Source organism: Protopterus annectens, chromosome 8.part1 (genome assembly GCF_019279795.1).
Source record: "Protopterus annectens isolate FY-2018-M chromosome 8.part1, PAN1.0, whole genome shotgun sequence".
Classification (NCBI taxonomy): domain Eukaryota; kingdom Metazoa; phylum Chordata; order Ceratodontiformes; family Protopteridae; genus Protopterus; species Protopterus annectens.
This window is the reverse complement of record NC_056742.1, coordinates 488,414,701-488,433,847: the sequence shown is the minus strand read 5'-3', so window position 1 is coordinate 488,433,847 and position 19,147 is coordinate 488,414,701. Positions and strand designations below refer to the sequence as shown.

The following is a 19,147-nucleotide window of genomic DNA, read 5'->3' as shown; positions in this document are numbered from 1 at the left end:
TTTCTATACACTTTAGAAAAATAGGTACTGAAACAAGTACTGTAAAAAACCCAATAAGAATCAATGAAAAACATTAAAAATAACCTAAACTATTAAAGCTGACAATTATACATTAACAATATATGACAATCTAATATATAAACACCAAAAATTTGTAATAAAATATTATGTTATATATCCAAAGCCCATCTAATGAACTTGATATGTGATTACTGTGACTTAAGTGCTGAATTCACTTCTTGCACTACTAAAATGCAATGCTATATTTAAAATAAATACAATGACTATAATGATATATATATATAATTAAAAAATATGTAATGAATGTAAGTAAAATACAATTGATTAAAATAAGTGATTTCAATTGACAACTCAATAGTTGTAGCCAAACTATACATAATTAATTTCTTACGTCATAATCATTGTTTCATCTTTGAAATGTTGTTTCATCACTAAAAAATGATTTAATCTCTAAAATGGGTTTACATCGAATATGATCATTAAGGCCTGGTGTGAGGTAGTTGCATCTAAATATATTTGCCACCAAACCTCCTTGAAACTCAACAAGGTTTTATGGTCACCCCCTCTGGGGTCCATTTTAATTGTTTCTAAGATGGCAAATTTGAAATTATACGTAACCCCCATCTTTTCAATATGTCTATATAGAGCCTTGGTGAGGTCCTTCCTCCTGATGTTATACAAATGATCGTATATTCGCTTTCTGAGACACCTCTCTGTCTTACCTATATAATAACTTGCACATTTACTACACTTAGCCAGGTATATGAGCATTTTTGTACTACAATTTCCATATTTAAATTTTACTAATGTCGTAAGTCCATTCTGAATAATCATCTGTTCCTTTTTTGATATGTATGTGCATTGGTTGCATGTAATTTGTGTTTTATTTGCATTCTTTGAACCCTTCACTCCTGCCGATTGTTGTTCCAACAAGCTTTTTATATTCATTCCCATTTTATAAACAAATCTTGTTTTTTTACCCATTATTTCCAAAAAAGTGGAGTCTCCTGAAATCAAATACCAAAATGTATTTAATGTATTTACTACGTTCTCTGCTGCAGGACTGTACCGTAAAATAAAAGACCTCTGGTGGAAAATTGTCTCATTATCATGGTTAGTCCTAACATTTTGAATCTGTTTGCTCTTGAATCCAGATCCTAATAAGGGTTTGAACTTTATACCCCACTCTTGAATAACATATTGCCCTATATTTTGCATCATTTTCAATGGATACCATCTCTTGAAATAATTCTGTTATAAATGTAATTTCTTCTACCATTTTGTTTACATCTGAGGTCATGCGGGTAGCATGTATACATTGCCCTTTAAATATATTGTTTCATATTAACTGGATGACAACAACTATATTCCAAGTAATCATTGGAAAAAGTGTTTTTTTTTCTTTGTATTCTGGACATAAAACTACCTTCCTTGTTGTATATATGTGTCCAGATAAGCTATTCCCTCAGTATTATGGGCATGTGTGAATTTAAGATATTCACTACAAAGGTTAAGAAATTGTAAAAATGCATCTAATTTTTCCTTGCTGTCATCCCGTAATATATAAATGTCATCTAAAAATCTGGAATAATACTTGATACTCTTGAAAAACGTGCTAGGAAATAAGATGTATCAAATAACTATTACTAATAATAACAATATTGACATGACAAAGAAAAAAAGTACTTTTATACCCCCTAGTCACCCTATGGTGGTCACATGTCAGAAAATTGTGACAAGAGAGATTTATCAAATGTCCAATAAGTTTAATAAAGCAAATTTTACAAGTAACTTAATGGAAGATGAAGGGAAGATATTAAAAGCTTTACAAAAGGATACTAACATTAGGGTGATGAAGCCTGACAAGGGGGCTGGTGTAGTCATATATGACAGTATCGAATACACCAAAAAAAGTATGACATTCTTTACTACTCAGGTAATTATGAATCAATTTCCATTAATGAGATTAATATAGCCATCAAAGGATAGACTCATACATAGAGGAATTGAATATTGATGGTAGGATTAATAGTGAAATTGACAATTACCTTAGAGGTAAATATCCTAGATTAGCCACTTTAGTGGGCATACCAAAAGTACACAAAGATACAAAAGACCCCCCCCCCCATTTCAGCCCATCATTTCAGGCAGCAAATCCAAAACATTCCCTATGGGAAAACTTATAGATACAAGGTTAAAAGATGTATACAGTAGGATATCACATTTGGTGAAAGATTCATGGGAGTTTCTCAGTACCTACCTCACAGAAGCATGGAAGGAAGGATTTGTCATTATTGACGTTATCGACCTTTTTTCATGCATTCCAAAACAAGCAGGATTAGATGCTTTTTGTAACAGCATTACCAAGCATGTCAGTTTCAGTTGGGATGAGACATGACTCATTTTGGAATTAATGTCTATAGTGCTTGACAATAATTTCATCTATTTTGAGGGTGAGCACTTCAGGCAGACCAGGGGGGTAGCTTTGGGAGCAGCTTGTACTCCCATATTTGCCAACCTGGTCATGCTAGACTGGGAGGACTCCATCTTATTTCCTAGCATGTTTTTCAAGAGTATCAAGTATTATTTCAGATTTTTAGATGACATTTACATGTTACGGGATGACAGTAAGGAAAAATTAGATGTATTTTTACAATTTCTTAACCTTAGTAGTAACACATTCCCATAATACTGAGGGAATAGCTTATCTGAACACTTATATATACAACAAGGAAGGTAGTTTTAAGTCCAGAGTACAAAGAAAAAAACACTTTTTCCAATGATTACTTGGAATATAGTAGTTGTCATCCAGTTAATATGAAACAATATATTTAAAGGGCAATGTATACATGCTGCCTGCATGACCTCAGATGTTAACAAGATGGTAGAAGAAATTAAATTTATAACAGAATTATTTCAAGAGAGAGGGTATCCATTGAAAATGATGCAAAATATAGGGCAATATGTTGTTCGAGTGGGGTGTAAAGTTCAAACCCTTATTAGGATCTGGATTCAAGAGCAAACAGATTCAAAATGTTAGGACTAATCATGATAATGAGACAATTTTCCACCAGAGGTCTTTTATTTTACGGTACAGTCCTGCAGCAGAGAACGTAGTAAATATATTAAATACATTTTGGTATTTGATTTCAGGAGATTCCACTTTATTGGAAATAATGGGTAAAAAAAAACATACATATATATATATATATATATATATATATATATATATATATATATATATATATATATATATATATATATATATATATATATATATATCATTATAGTCATTGTATTTATTTTAAATATAGTATTTCATTTTAGTAGTGCAAGAAGTGAATTCAGTCACAGTAATCGCATATCAAGTTCATTAGTTGGGCTTTGGATATATAACTTATTGTATTACAAATTTTTTGGTGTTTATATATTAGATTGTCAGATATTGTTAATTTATAATTGTCAGCTTTAATAGTTTAGGTTATTTTTAATGTTTTTCATTGATTGTTACTGGTTTTTTTTTACGGTACTTGTTTCAGTACCTATTTAAAATGTATAGAAATACATATTAATTTTTAGTTTTTGGAAGGATTTATGGTTCATCTAGAGGAAATATTCCCTCTATATATCTTAGAAGTGCATTCAATGGATATGACATATGTAGGCGATTTTGAAAACACTGAGCAATTATGTAAGTATTGCTTTAAATGCTATGAATGCTTTAAATGGATATACGTTTGCTAGTTATGTATCCTTTGAATATTGGCACCAAATTTCAAATATAAGGTGAGACAAGTTCAGTAAAAAATGTTCTGAAGAAGCCCACTGTGTCTATGGGTGAAAGTGCTTAACCGTTGGTGTGTTTTTCCCATTTGTGGTCTTTATTTGTGTTTATGGAATAAACCTTTGAAGTAGAGGTGGTCCTACACTTATTGGTGAGTCCGTGACTGTGAGAGATTTAAAACCTCTCACAAATAAGCAGGCCATTTCCAAAATTGAACTTTGCTTCATTTATAACTACTTCAGTGATATATGTACTGGTTGGTGCACCCTATACTCTCACGTTGTCCTCCCACTCGTTCATTTATACCTACGGTGATGCATGTACTGGTCCATGTACCCTATACTCCCACATTGACCTCCCACTCATTCATTTATAACTACTTCAGTGATATATGTACTGGTCCATGTACCCTATACTCCCACGTTGACCTTCCACTCGTTCATTTATAACTACTTCAGTGATATATGTACTGGTCCATGTACCCTATACTCCCACGTTGACCTTCCACTCGTTCATTTATAACTACTTCAGTGATGTATGTACTGGTCCATGTACCCTATACTCCCACATTGACCTCCCACTCGTTCATTTATAACTACTTCAGTGATGTATGTACTGGTCCATGTACCCTATACTCCCACATTGACCTCCCACTCATTCATTTATAACTACTTCAGTGATATATGTACTGGTCCATGTACCCTATACTCCCACGTTGACCTTCCACTCGTTCATTTATAACTACTTCAGTGATATATGTACTGGTCCATGTAGCCTATACTCCCACATTGACCTCCCACTCGTTCATTTATAACTACTTCAGTGATGTATGTACTGGTCCATGTACCCTATACTCCCACGCGTTCATTTATAACTACTTCAGTGATGTATGTACTGGTCCGTGCACCCTATACTCCCATGTTGACCTCCCACTCGTTCATTTATAACTACTAAAGTGATATATGTACTGATCCGTGCATCCTATACTCTCACGTTTACCTCCCACTCATTCATTTATAACTACTAAAGTGATATATGTACTGGTCAGTGCACCCTATACTCCCACATTCACCTCCCACTCGTTCATTTATAACTACTTCAGTGATACATGTACTGGTCCGTGCACCCTATACTCTCATGTTCACCTCCCACTCGTTCATTTATAACTACTTCAGTGATATGTACCGGTCAGTGCACCCTATACTCCCACATTCACCTCCCACTCGTTCATTTATAACTACTAAAGTGATATATGTACTGGTCAGTGCACCCTATACTCCCACTCGTTCATTTATAACTACTAAAGTGATATATGTACTGGCCAGTGCACCCTATACTCCCACGCGTTCATTTATAACTACTAAAGTGATATATGTACTGGTCAGTGCACCCTATACTCCCACGTTGACCTCCCACGTGTTCATTTATAACTACTAAAGTGATATATGTACTGGTCAGTGCACCCTATACTCTCACGTTCACCTCCCACTCGTTCTTTCATACTTCATCAGTTCCATTTTTCAGATTCAGGAAACCTTTTTTACCATTTCTAGAAGGCTTAGAACTCAGACGTGTCCCCTAATAACAGAAGACGTAAAAGGCTAAGCAAAGAGACACCAACTGGAGGGCTTGGAAATGGGGTACCATTTTCAAGCATCTTCACCAGGACTTCCTAGATCAGAGAAAATAGATTAAGGAAGCTACCAGTAGTACAAAAGCACCTTAATTCATACAAAATCAAGTAATCTTCCTAAAAAATAACTCTTTTGGAAAGAGAGAGAACTACTCACAAACAATATCACCAGTGCCCCAACCTCCCTTAGGAATAAGGTAGAATACAGTACTACTAACTTCACTTAAAGCTATGTGAACTACCTGCTGTCAGCAGTAAGATACATTATCTGCTCATTTCTTTCCCGTCCTTACCGCTCTTCTACTGACATGGACCTCTCCCTTGTTCAGCTCTGTTCCCATCTCTCTCTTTCTACTTGCTCTCTCTACTTGCTAACAGTTTAATTCCTTACCACTCTTCTGACGTGCACCTCTCCCTTGTTCAGCTCTGTTCCCATCTCTCTCTCTGCTTGCTAACAGTTTAATTGAATTCATCTGGAGCCAGAATCAGCATACTGTATCCAACTTTATTGAGGCTCGTGGATAATAAAACTGTAAACCTTTCATTCAGGTTTTTAATCTGTCATGTCTGGTACAGCCCAACGTCCTGTATACTTACCGTAGTCCTATCTCTGTCATAATTACCCTCAGCCACACAGCTTAATTATCACAGAACCACTTTGAATCTTTGCCCACAGACTAAAATATTCAAACCAAGTGCTATCCAGTTTTCGAACTTATAAAAACAGCTACGGCCTGCCCTATGATCCGTAACATGGTTTAGAAATACTTTACGCTGTTACCGCCTTACTGTCTGCTACCAGTACTATCTGTAATAAGTGATGGCATTATCACAGCTTGTATCCTTGAGGAAATAAGGGCTTTTCAGACTGTCACCCACAGTCTCCTTGTATGTAAACTGAGGAACTAAACTGAGCAAACTAAACTTTGGCATAACACAATTCAGAAGTTCCAAAACTATCTAAAAGATCATGCCTTTCAAATCTATATTAACTCACTTTCGGAAACAACAGTATTTTGGAACATTGAAGTCTCCCAAGATTCGGTTTTAGGGTTTTATTCTCACCAATCTGATAGTGTTACATCGGAATCTCCCAAGGTTCGTTATTAGGGCTTTTGTTGTTTTTACTATTGTTAGTGATACATCGGAATCTCCCAAGGTTCGTTATTAGGACTTTTGTTGTTTTTACTATTGTGTTAGTGATACATCGGAATCTCCCAAGGTTCTGTATTAGGGCTTTTGTTGTTTTTACTATTTTGTTAGTGATACATCGGAATCTCCCAAGGTTCGTTATTAGGGCTTTTGTTTTTTTACTATTTTGTTAGTGATCCATCAGAATCTCCCAAGGTTTGGTATTAGGGCTTTTGTTGTTTTTACTATTTTGTTAGTGGTATTACTCTTGATCTACTCTGTCTTTTTATCACGATATGTAGAGATGACATCCTTATGCTCAAGGCAAGGAAAAATGCAACTCCTTTCAGTTTAACCTACAGACTAATTTATCTGCATCATGTAAGTGGCTTCATAATAGTAGGTTATCAATAATATCCTCAAACACCCTATTATACCAACCTTAGTTCCTGAAGAAATTAAAGTAAATGTTATTCCTTTTATCTCAGATACCTGGGACTTGCAGTTGACACACAGCTCTCACAGATAATACTACATAATTCTGTCACAATTTAAACTTTGGTAATGGGAGGTGAGATATTGTGCAAGTCAGTCTTTACAAACTGGGATATGGTCTACCTCTACTTTGCCTTTACTAAGCACAAATTATCCAAAAACTGCTGTCTGTAGAAAACAAACTATGAAGATTTTCTACTTGTAGACTCCACAGAAGTCATCATTGTGATTTACTAGAAAGCTTCAACTTGGTACATGTTACAAGCAGGACCACACTTCTTGGCATCTTGATTTTTAGAATACTACAGTTTGAATATTGCCCTCTCTAAAAGGAAACATCTTTTTAGGGAAAAAAACTAATCACTTCTAAGCAGTCAAGCTGACCTTTTTATTATCCAGGCCAAAGTTGACAAATATTACGGAGAAAGCGCCTTCTCTAAACGACATACACTGTGGCATTATTTTCCAAGTGATATAAAACAAAATAATCAAAACGTGTAAACATTAAAAAAAAAAAAAGGCAATATTTCCTCTTAGTGGATTGAAATGTATGTGCCTCTGGGCTGCTGATTATAACTGCACTCTAGAGTAATTCTGAAGTCACAAAAGCTGCGACTTGTATGCAGTGTGAATGTCTAAAAGTGACGTATCAGTGTGTGAATGTCTAAAAGTGACGTATATTTGTTCATACTTCAGGTGTATTAAACGTGTATATATATTCTTTACTTCTATTGTTTTGTTCATCTGTCTTTTGTTGTCATTGTTTGGGTCCTTCTTTTATTGCAGTGCCATAGTGTACTGTTGTCAGTGTTTGGGTCATGACTGAAAAGGGTCAGTAGACCAGGTCACCCAGCTCACCTACCCAGTTTATCAGATGGTAAATAGTCAACACCAAAACGTAACGGGAAAACTAAGTACGATGAGCATATAAAATAAGCAAAAATATGTTGTTTTCAGGCAGATGCTTTCACCACACTGATGTGGTTTCTTCAGACTATCAGTTATCAAAAAAAACACATCTCATACCTCATTTATAGATAACATTTCAAATAGAAATATCCAGTGAGAAAGTTTGCTCGCACATCATATTCAGTGACTACCTAATGCATGCATCAGTGATGACGTCATGACATAAATTCTTCTTAAAGCAGCAACAAATGTCTATACACATTATGATGGCATATATAGGTAAACTCTCTTATTAACGCAAGACACATACACTAACTAGTGCTATCCTAAAATTCATTTAGGTACCCCTTTCCTTTAAGTACGAGTTTAATGGATACTTTGTTGAGTCCAGCTTCCTTATTGGCCCTCAACCTTAGTATCCACAGTAGCTCAGCTCCTTCTGTCTTATTTTCCACATTGCCCAGTCTTACTGTTTCCCTAATAACCTCGATGGCTGTAAATTTAAAATTACGCTCTAGCGTGGTATTAAAAATATATATTTATCTCATTGGATATTAGATATTTTATTTATAAATGAGGTATGAGACGTGATTTTTGATAATTGATGGTCTGAAGAAGCCACATCAGTGTGGTGAAAGCGCTTGCCTGAATAAACTGTATTTTTGCATATTTTATACGCTCGTTGTACTTTGTTTTGCTGTTGCGTGTTGGTGTTTATTTTGCTTATATTTCTACGGCACTTCATTTACCCGTGGGCTTATCTTTGTGTGTTAGATGGTAAATAGTCCCTATCCATGGGACTTGAGTTGTAATTTGCTAGCAGAATTTTGTTTGACTGATATAGAAACATTGTATTTTTTTTAATTACTGATGTAGCTGTTCGATTCTCAGTTAAAAGCGTCTTCTGTGTGGAGACATGCGTGAATGGGCGTACTTTAGTTGAAGGCTGTGCGTCAGGGCTGGCAACTCAGCACATAAAAATCTACTGCCAATCATTAGTGGACCGGAGTTCCTCTGTGGCGACCCCTAACCGGGAAAAGCCAAAAGACACAACAACAACTGATGTAGTTGTGTTTTCTTCTGTTAGTTGCTTAACTTTGGAAAGAGTCATTTGAGAAATATTTGCATAATTTATGATCTTGATAACTTTTATAACGCCTTTATTAAATTACATGACATTAAAATGATAAATCCATATGCAGTAATAGAAAACACTATATTTACACTTTTTTCTTGCAGTATACATTTTAAAGTTTTCCATTCACTCGAATTGCGTGAATTGCTCCTACCTTCCATTATATTTCAGTCCTCCTGAACAGTATTCTGCATGTATTGTTCCCACAAATACCATTTATTTCTATGCAATTTGCTCCTGCCCTTTTCTAAAGATGCCGCTTCCAGTTCTTTTATCTCGGTTGCGATATTCAGTACTTATGTTATTTTCGGTTTAGTTTTTGATTCTCATTTTCTACTAATTGCTTTTTTACGGCCAGTAGCACCAGTACCATTAAACGTAGAAGGCCTTACTATATCTGGGCAGTTCTGCTCATATATCCCTCTTCAGTGGTAATCATTTGTTCCCCAACATTACTGACCAAGTGTTTTGTAGAAAATTTAGTCTGCCACCTCACTGCATGTTCCCAATTACCTCTCTTTCCTGTCACACCTCCAGCGTTTGCTGTCTGCCTCAAGAAGAATTCTCTGGTGTGTTTTGGTTATAAAACACGTTCAAGCAAAAACCCCAAACCTTTTGGGAGCTGTACACATGTCTAATCTTGGACTTAGTTGTATAATTGGGAGCTGTAGACACATCCTAATACTGGACCTTGTTACATAATTGGGAGCTATACACACGTCCTACTACTGGACCTTGTTACATAATTGGGAGCTGTACACCTGTCCTACTACTGGACCTTGTTACATAATTGGGAGCTGTACACCTGTCCTACTACTGGACCTTGTTACATAATTGAGAGCTGTACACCTGTCCTACTACTGGACTTTGTTACATAATTGGGAGCTGTACACCTGTCCTACTACTGGACCTTGCTACATAATTGGGAGCTGTACACGTCCTACTACTGGACTTTGTTACATAATTTATTTATTTATTTACATTTGTTGACCAGGAGTGTCCGACTGGACGTAGGTCCATTTTCAGTGGAGGCTCGGGGAGAAAAGCTCCACAGTTAAAATAGACAGTAGTTACATTGGATTACATAGCGATTAACAACGTGATTAATATAGCAATTAATTACAAACATATTTACAGATGAAGAACATAGTACATCAGTAGACAACTAGAATCTTTATCTGCGAAGTACATAACAGACATTAACAAATGTTACAATAAGAAGTTCCTGCTGTATAAGTACTAGGCTTATGAGCATCTGAGCTTGCTATAATCAAGTCAGTTAGTGGGGTGGAACGAAAGATGGTGGTTGGATGGGATGGGTGATATTAGAGTGTGAGTTGCAAGGGCATAGCTAGCATGTTTTTAGGTGTGCTTTTAGTAAAGTTTTGAAGTGGGTGCATGATGGTACGGAGGTAATTGTGGGTGGGAGGGAGTTCCATAATTTGGCTATGGCACAAGAGAATAGTGCTTCACCAGCAGAGTTATTGGCTTTAGTGATCTGCAAGTGATTTTTGTTGCTGGATCTTAGCGGTCTGATGGTGCAATAGGGTTGGAGTAGATTCTGGAGGGATGGGACATTTAGTGGATGGTTTACTAGTTTTTGGGTGAGTGAGAGTTGATACCATTGAAGGAGGTGAGGGAGTTCAAGCCAGTCCAGTTCAGCAAGTGAGAGACGGTGGTGACTACGGTAGGATGCCCCTGTGGCGAATTTGGCGATTTTGTTGTAGCAGGTCTCTAGCTTGTTTAGATCGCATTGCCTTAGGTTGGTATATATTGGAGAGGCATAAAGTAGGGTGGAGATAAGGTGGGAATTTGCTATTGAAATCTTTGCTGCTTTGGTGAGAAGTTGCTTATTTCTGTATAATGCTCCTAGTTTTTTTGTGGACTTTTTATGGTCATGGATATGTGAATGTCAAATTTTAATTTGTCTATTTCCACTCCTAGCAGTTTGGTGTGTAGATTTGGGTATGTAGTGTTGTCTTTTGCTGTGATGTTAAAGTGAGAGTTGTTTTGAGTATGTTTGGTGGGGTGGAAGAAGAGTAGTTTAGTTTTGTTTGGGTTGAGTATTAATTAGGCATCAGATAACCAAGTTTCAACAGAGGAAAAGGCTTCCTGTGTGACTTTTTGCAGTTTGGGTAGGGACTGGGCTGAGCAGATGATGGTTGAGTCATCTGCGTATTGTATGAGAGTGCCTTGTTTGGTGGCAGAGACTAGATTATTTGTGAAAACAGAGAAGAGTAGGGGTCCAAGGATGGATCCTTGGGGAACCCCTATGGAGACAGGTAGTTGGGGAGATGTGTCATTCTGCCATACAACAGATTGTTGGCTGGGAGCTGTACACGTCCTACTACTGGACTTCGTTACATAATTGGAAGCTGTACACACGTCCTACTAGTGGACCTTGTTACATAATTGGGAGCTGTACACATGTCCTACTACTGGACCTTGTTACATAATTGAGAGCTGTACACACGTCCTACTACTGGACTTCGTTACATAATTGGGAGCTGTACACACGTCCTACTACTGGGCCTTGTTACATAATTGGGAGCTGTACACACGTCCTACTACTGGACCTTGTTACATAATTGGGAGCTGTACACACGTCCTACTACTGGACCCTGTTACATAATTGAGAGCTGTACACATGTCCTACTACTGGACTTTGTTACATAATTGGGAGCTGTACACGTGTCCTACTACTGGACTTTGTTACATAATTGGGAGCTGTACACGTGTCCTACTACTGGACTTTTTTACATAATTAAGAGTTGTACACATGTCCTACTACTGGACCTTGTTACATATTTGGGAGCTGTACACGTTCTACTGGACCCTGTTACATAATTGGGAGCTATACACATGTCCTACTACTGGACCTTGTTAACATAATTGGGAGCTGTACACCTGTCCTACTACTAGACTTTGGTACATAATTGGGAGCTTTACACGTCCTACTACTGGACCTTGTTACATAACTGGGAGCTGTACACCTGTCCTACTACTGGACCTTGTTACATAATTGACTTTGTTACGTAACTGGGAGCTGTACACACGTCCTACTCCTGGACCTTGTTACATATTTGGGAGCTGTACACCTGTCCTATTACTGGACTTGTTTACGTAATTGGGAGCTGTACACGTCCTACTACTGTACTTTGTTACATAATTGGGAGCTGTACACCTGTCCTTCTACTGGACCTTGTTACATAATTGAGAGCTGTACACCTGTCCTACTACTGGACCTTGTTACATAACTGGGGGCTGTACACGTCCTACTATTGGACTTTGTTACATAATTGGGAGCTGTACACCTGTCCTTCTACTGGACCTTGTTACATAATTGAGAGCTGTACACCTGTCCTACTACTGGACCTTGTTACATAATTGGGAGCTGTACACATGTCCTACTACTGAACCTTGTTAAATAATTGGGAACTGTACACAAGTCCCACTACTGGACCTTGTTACATAATTGAGAGCTGTACACATGTCCTACTACTGGACCTTGTTACATAATTGGGAGCTGTACACATGTCCTACTACTGGACCTTGTTACATAATTGGGAGCTGTACACATGTCCTACTACTGGACTTTGTTACATAACTGGGAGCTGTACACCTGTCCTACTACTGTACTTTGTTACATAATTGGGGGCTGTACACATGTCCTGCTACTGAACTTTGTTACATAGTTGGGAGCTGTAGACACGTCCTACTACTGGACTTTGTTACATAATTGGGAGCTGTACACACATCCTACTACTGGACGTTGTTACATAACTGGGAGCTGTACACATGTCCTACTACTGGACCTTGTTACATAATTGGGAGCTGTACATCTGTCCTACTACTGTACTTTATTACATAATTGGGAGCTGTACACATGTCCTACTACTGGACTTTGATACATAATTGGGAGCTTTACACGTCCTACTACTGGACCTTGTTACATAATTGGGAGCTGTACACATGTCCTACTACTGGACCTTGTTACATAACTGGCGGCTGTACACGTCCTTCTACTGGACTTTGTTACATAATTGGGAGCTGTACACGTCCTACTACTGGACCTTGTTACATAATTGGGAGCTGTACACATGTCCTACTACTGGACTTTGTTATATAATTGGGAGCTGTACACTTGTCCTACTACTGGACCTTGTTACATAATTGGGAGCTGTACACGTCCTACTACTGGACCTTGTTACATAATTGGGAGCTGTACACGTCCTACTACTGGACCTTGTTGCATAACAGGGAGCTGTACACCTGTCCTACTACTGGACCTTGTTACATAATTGGGAGCTGTACACACGTCCTACTACTGGACTTTGTTACATAATTGGGAGCTGTACTCCTGTCCTACTACTGGACCTTGTTACATAATTGGGAGCTGTACACCTGTCCTACTACTGGACCTTGTTACATCATTGGGAGCTGTACATCTTTCCTACTACTGTACTTTGTTACATGATTGGGAGCTGTACATCTTTCCTACTACTGTACTTTGTTACATAATTGGGAGCTTTACACCTGTCCTACTACTGTACTTTGTTACATAATTGGGAGTTGTACACCTGTCCTACTACTGGACCTTGTTACATGATTGGAAGCTGTACACATTTCCTACTACTGGACTTTGTTACATAATTGGGAGCTGTACACACGTCCTACTACTGGACCTTGTTCACTAATTGGGAGCTGTACATGTGTCCTACTACTTTACTTTGTTACATAATTGGATGCTGTACACACGTCCTACTACTGGACTTTATTACATAACTGGGAGTTGTACACACGTCCTACTACTTGGCTTTGTTACATAATTGCGAGCTGTACACATGTCCTACTACTGGACTGTGTTACATAACTGGGAGCTGTACACCTGTCCTACTACTGGACTGAGTTACATAATTGGCGGCTGTACACGTGTCCTACTACTGGACCTTGTTACATAATTGGTGGCGGTACACTTGTCCTACTACTGGACCTTGTTACATAATAGGGAGCTGTACACGTGTCTTCCTACTGGACTTTGTTACATAATTGGGAGCTGTACACATGTCCTACTACTGGACTTTGTTACATAACTGGGAGCTGTACACCTGTCCTACTACTGGACTGAGTTACATAATTGGGGGCTGTACACGTGTCCTACTACTGGACCTTGTTACATAATTGGGGGCTGTACACATGTCCTACTACTGGACCTTGTTACATAATTGGTGGCTGTACACATGTTCTACTACTGGACCTTGTTAAATAATTGGTGGCTGTACACATGTCCTACTACTGTACTTTGTTACATAATTGGGAGCTGTACACATGTCCTACTACTGGACTTTGTTACATAATTGGGGGCTGTACACGTGTCCTACTGTTGCTCTTTTACTGCCTTTTCATTCTCTCTCTTCCTAGTCTTTTCATCTCCTCTGATTCTTATCCTTATCCCTGCAGTATGTTGTACGTCTTAGTAATTGCACCTCTAATAACGACTTCATTTCTAGACTGAACTTCCCAGTCCTGATATCTGCAGGTAAGAGAATACGACAAATATGTCCCAGGGTTAAGTGCACGCAGAAATGCCCAACATGCACACGTACACACACGTAAAGTAGGAATTTAGTACTTCCTGCTGTTTCCTTGCTTTCCAATTGCACATTGCTCAAATATCTGTGAATAATTCTGTTAAAACTTACACTGCCATGAATACAATAAAAGTAGCAATGACACTTCCCTGTCATAATCTACTCTATTAAGACTAAAGGCTGACAAGACGTGGGGAACTCTGCACCTAAAACTTTCATAGGCATATTAGCCCTCCAGTTTTCCCATTGTCCTGTGCATCAAAGACCCATCCTGGGATTTGTATTGCTGTGCAGCGCACACTACTCTTATGATTGAGCTAGACTTCTTTTAGATTTTGTTTTTAGGGATTTATTTCTTAATTCCTGTTTTGTCTCCTTCTCTCATCTTCTTAGATTGGATTGCCTTTCTGTTTTTATACCTATCACAGGTCAGTGTATTTTTTGTATTTATTTAGTGCTTATAAGTTTCCCCCTCCACCAGAATTTCTGGTGGTCTTTCCTTCCTCATTTTCTCAGATTACAGTTCGTCTTTGTGTTGAAGTTGGAAGTTTTCATCAGGTATCCATCCTAGCTTTCTGCTTGAGTGCACAGCCTGATGATCTTCATGTGATCACTGCTGCAGTAACGTTAGCTAAATGAGTTGAATCCTGCTAAGGATTCCAAAATTTTCAGGGCACCTTCCAAACAACCAAACCATCATAGATTGTTATGAGCCTAATGACTTGAGTGACCTTTCCAAGCCTAGTCAAGTTTTCCCCAAAAGAATAATCATGTCCTGTATCCAAAATAGAGAGCCAAGCATTATAAGCTACTTCTGTGTTAAGTGACATGAGTTTGGCTGTGAAGTCCTTCAGGGCTTTCCTGTCTTCACAAAGAAGGAACTAGCTGAAGAGAGTTCCATTGTCCATCCCCCCCAACAGGGAGTCATGGGCGATGCACAGACTGGGGAAGCATGTCTTTGTTTCAGTGACTTTTGCCTTGCAGTCGCTGAGCTATTTGGCAAACTTTTAGACTTCAGAGAGATTTGACCAAGGAGTTCAAGATTTAGTAACTTCTCAGTTGGCATACCCTACAGTCAGTATCCAATAGTTCTATAAGGTCAGTTTCCAACATAACTGAAGGGATCTCTAGAGTGACTGGTTCAAGTATTTCCATGAGCAAGCATGTCTAGATGAGCTTGTGTGATTTTGCAGAGCCATTTAAGTCCAATTTCATCAATGCTCTCTTTGACGGAACTACTGTTTTTGGCCCTAAGGTAAAGGAATCGCTGTCCTGGTGTGAGAAGGATGGAAAAGAACTTGTCTACCTTGGGCATATGTTTTTCAGCCCCCCCAGAGATCATATTCCAGGAATCAGTGAAGTGGCAAAAAGATGTGGTTCAAAAAGTTACAAGGTACTTTCCGTGATGCACAAGAAGGAGGTGCCCACAAAGGCAGTGGGGAGAACTCCAATTGATGTCCTCATGGCAGAAGTGGCCCACAAAACCAGGGTTCACAAGAATCGTTCTTTGATGAACCCTACCAGTGCTCCTGAATGGAGGCCTGGCTGTCGACCTGTGGAGGCAGTCGGTGGATGGCTATCCCTGCACCAGAGGACCTGGCTAGACTTAAAGATATGTGGGTGCAGAGGATTATATAATACCATTTTCCCTACCACCACCAATTCCCAGAAATATCCCCCATGTTCCACCCAGTCAGAGGGATTACGTAGCAATCCAGATTCCAAAGCTGCTGGAAAGCGTCATCCAGGAGGCCCCACCAGACCATATAGGATCTGGAACTTACTCAAGTGCCAAAGAAAACAGGAGACTGGAGACCAATTTTGCATTTCACAAATCTAAACAAATCTGTTCACTGAAGCAAGTTCCTGATGGTCACAGTTCAGTCCATTCTCATTTTTTTTCTTGACAAAGACAACTGGATGTGCTTAACAGATTTTCAGGACACCTACAATCACATAAAAATGAACGGGTGATCCAGAAAGCACCTACACTTCCGGATGGAAGCCGGTCACTACCAACCAATTCGGAGTAACTGCCGTTTGGACTCACTGCAGCCCCCAGGGTATTCACCAAAACATGGCAGTTGTAGCAGCTTACCTCAGGCTGCAGGGATTACAGGTGTTTTCCTACCTGGATGACTGGCTGTTTACTACTCCGACCAGGCATCAACTAATTTGTACAAGGGATCAGGTTCTCCACACCTATGATCTCCTAGGAATAACCGTAAACTACAGTAAATCACAACTTCAACCAACTCGGGCATTGGAATTTATTGGAGCACTGCTCAACACAGACTGCCATTGCATCCCTTCCACCACAGCAAGTTCAAACAGTAAGTTCACAGATCAAGAAGGTTGTAGAGAATACATCAATCTCAGCCCGCACAGTTCTCCAAACTCTAAGTCTCATGGTGGCAGCGATAACCTTAGTTCTGTTGGCCAGGTTTTGCATGCAGATTCTTCATTGGATGTTGGCTACTCAGTGGTCAATCTTCTATCAGTCAGTGTTATTTTTGATCTAAATTGCCAACAAGAAGTCTCTATCGGTGAATCCAATCCGATCAACTGTCCCATGGCCATCCCTTCATCCCCCAGCAGACCAAGGCCATAGTGACCATAGATGCTTCTCAGGGCAGGGGGGGGGCATTATCTGGGGAAGACAGTCCATGGTACCTGGTCCCCTGAAGAGGCCAATTTTCATGTAAATGTTGTAGAGATGAGAGCAGTGCGCTTGGCATTGTGAGCATTTGAAGACGTTCTTCCCTCTGGGATGATTGCAGTTCAAATGGACAACTTGTCATTTGTCTGGTACATCAACAAACAAGGGAGAACCAAATCTTATCCATTGTGTCGAGAAGCTGTCAGGGTCTGGCAGTGGGCAATCTCTTCCGACTGCTTTCTTTTACTGACACATATTCCGGGGAGATCCAGCGTGATTGCGGACAAATTGAGCAGGTGCATCCTTCCACGAGTGGTACCTCAACCAAAAAGTGGTGGATGAGATTTTCCGTCAGTAGGGGGGATAGCCATGCTGCGATCTTTTTGCCTCTTCCCTAAACAACTGCAGCAACTTCTTTGCCCTGATTACAGCACAAGAGCAGTCACTGAGGGATGCTCTACTTCAGGATTGCTGACCCCCCTACACACACACACACACACACACACACACACACACACACACACACACACACACAAGTCTCATTTATGCCTTCTCACCAACACAATTGATTCCAAAATTTCTGCAGAAAGCTGCCAGGTCAAAGAGCATATTAGTCCTTATTGGCCTTGACAAATTTGGTTTCCCTTCCTATGGCCTCACCTGGTTCAACCACCATGGAACCTAGATCCAACTTCAGACCTCCTATTTCACCCAGTGGGCATGTCACACACGGATATACCAAACCTCAAGTGGACTCCTCCAGTTCCCTTAGTAGTAGCCAGATAATCTATGCGCTCATCACCTGTCTGACGTATAGTTTTGTCTTCCAGTAAACCCTTGAGAAGGAAAATGTGATGTTCATGTTTCACTGTTGCAGTCGTCACATTTGGGTCATCTGCTTGCAGTAGCCCTCAGTCGGCCTGATTAACAAAGTCTTGGATCCTGTGTTAGTTGTCACTTCTTCCATGACGTCAGTGGTATAAAACATGCAGCCAACGCCATTACATCAATCTTTCTTGCCGTGCGGTGCCCGAAGCAGAAGCAGTTCACAAGTGCTGGTCGGCCGACTCCTGAAATCCTCGTTTTTGAGTTTGAGTCGAAGTCTTCAACTAAAAGCTAAGTACCCTGTTAGGGTATCTTTTTCTTGCTCCAAACAGATGTCAGTAAAAGTAAATAATTGCATTATTTGTGGAAAGCAAATACCTCATAAAGATTTTCACTCGTACTGTATTCCTTGCCTAGGCCCTGACCACGACGTACCTCACTGTTGGTTTTGTGCCTTATTTAAACCACGAACTATCGTCGGTATATTTTCGCTTCTAAGTATTTTGGTGCTTGGTTCAGTTATCCTGACATGTCTTCGGTAAGCCCTCCGACTACTGACATTCTGAAAAAACGCAAAGATAAAGACAGAGACAGGCCACCTAGGTCCAAAGCTGCTGACTACACTTCTCCTAAGCTAGTCCCAAGTTCGCCAGTACTCAGTGAGGTGCTTTCGCAGCCCCCGATACCTGCTACTTCAGATTCGCAGGCCTCTAGTAAGACCCATTCGGAGTCCGGTATGCTGCGAGATGCTTCAACTGTGGAACCTGCGGATGTATGTACCTTGGCTGGGTCCAAAGCCGCTGTGCAGGCACCAGCTTCTCAGGGTGTATTCAGGCCTACTGACTTGCGTATTAAACCAATGCCATCTTCTTCTTCAAGGCCTAAAAACTCGAACCATGCTTAAAAAACTGACCCCTAGACCACATGGTCAGGGCTCCATGCCTAAAAAACAAATGATTAGAAT

General features: G+C 39.4%; 1 protein-coding gene across 1 annotated transcript in view; it reads left to right on the top strand.

Moving 5' to 3' along the window:
* Nucleotides 1-19,147, top strand: part of VPS4A (vacuolar protein sorting 4 homolog A) — an 801,876-nt gene that overhangs the window by 324,390 nt on the left and 458,339 nt on the right. The window lies entirely within an intron of this gene.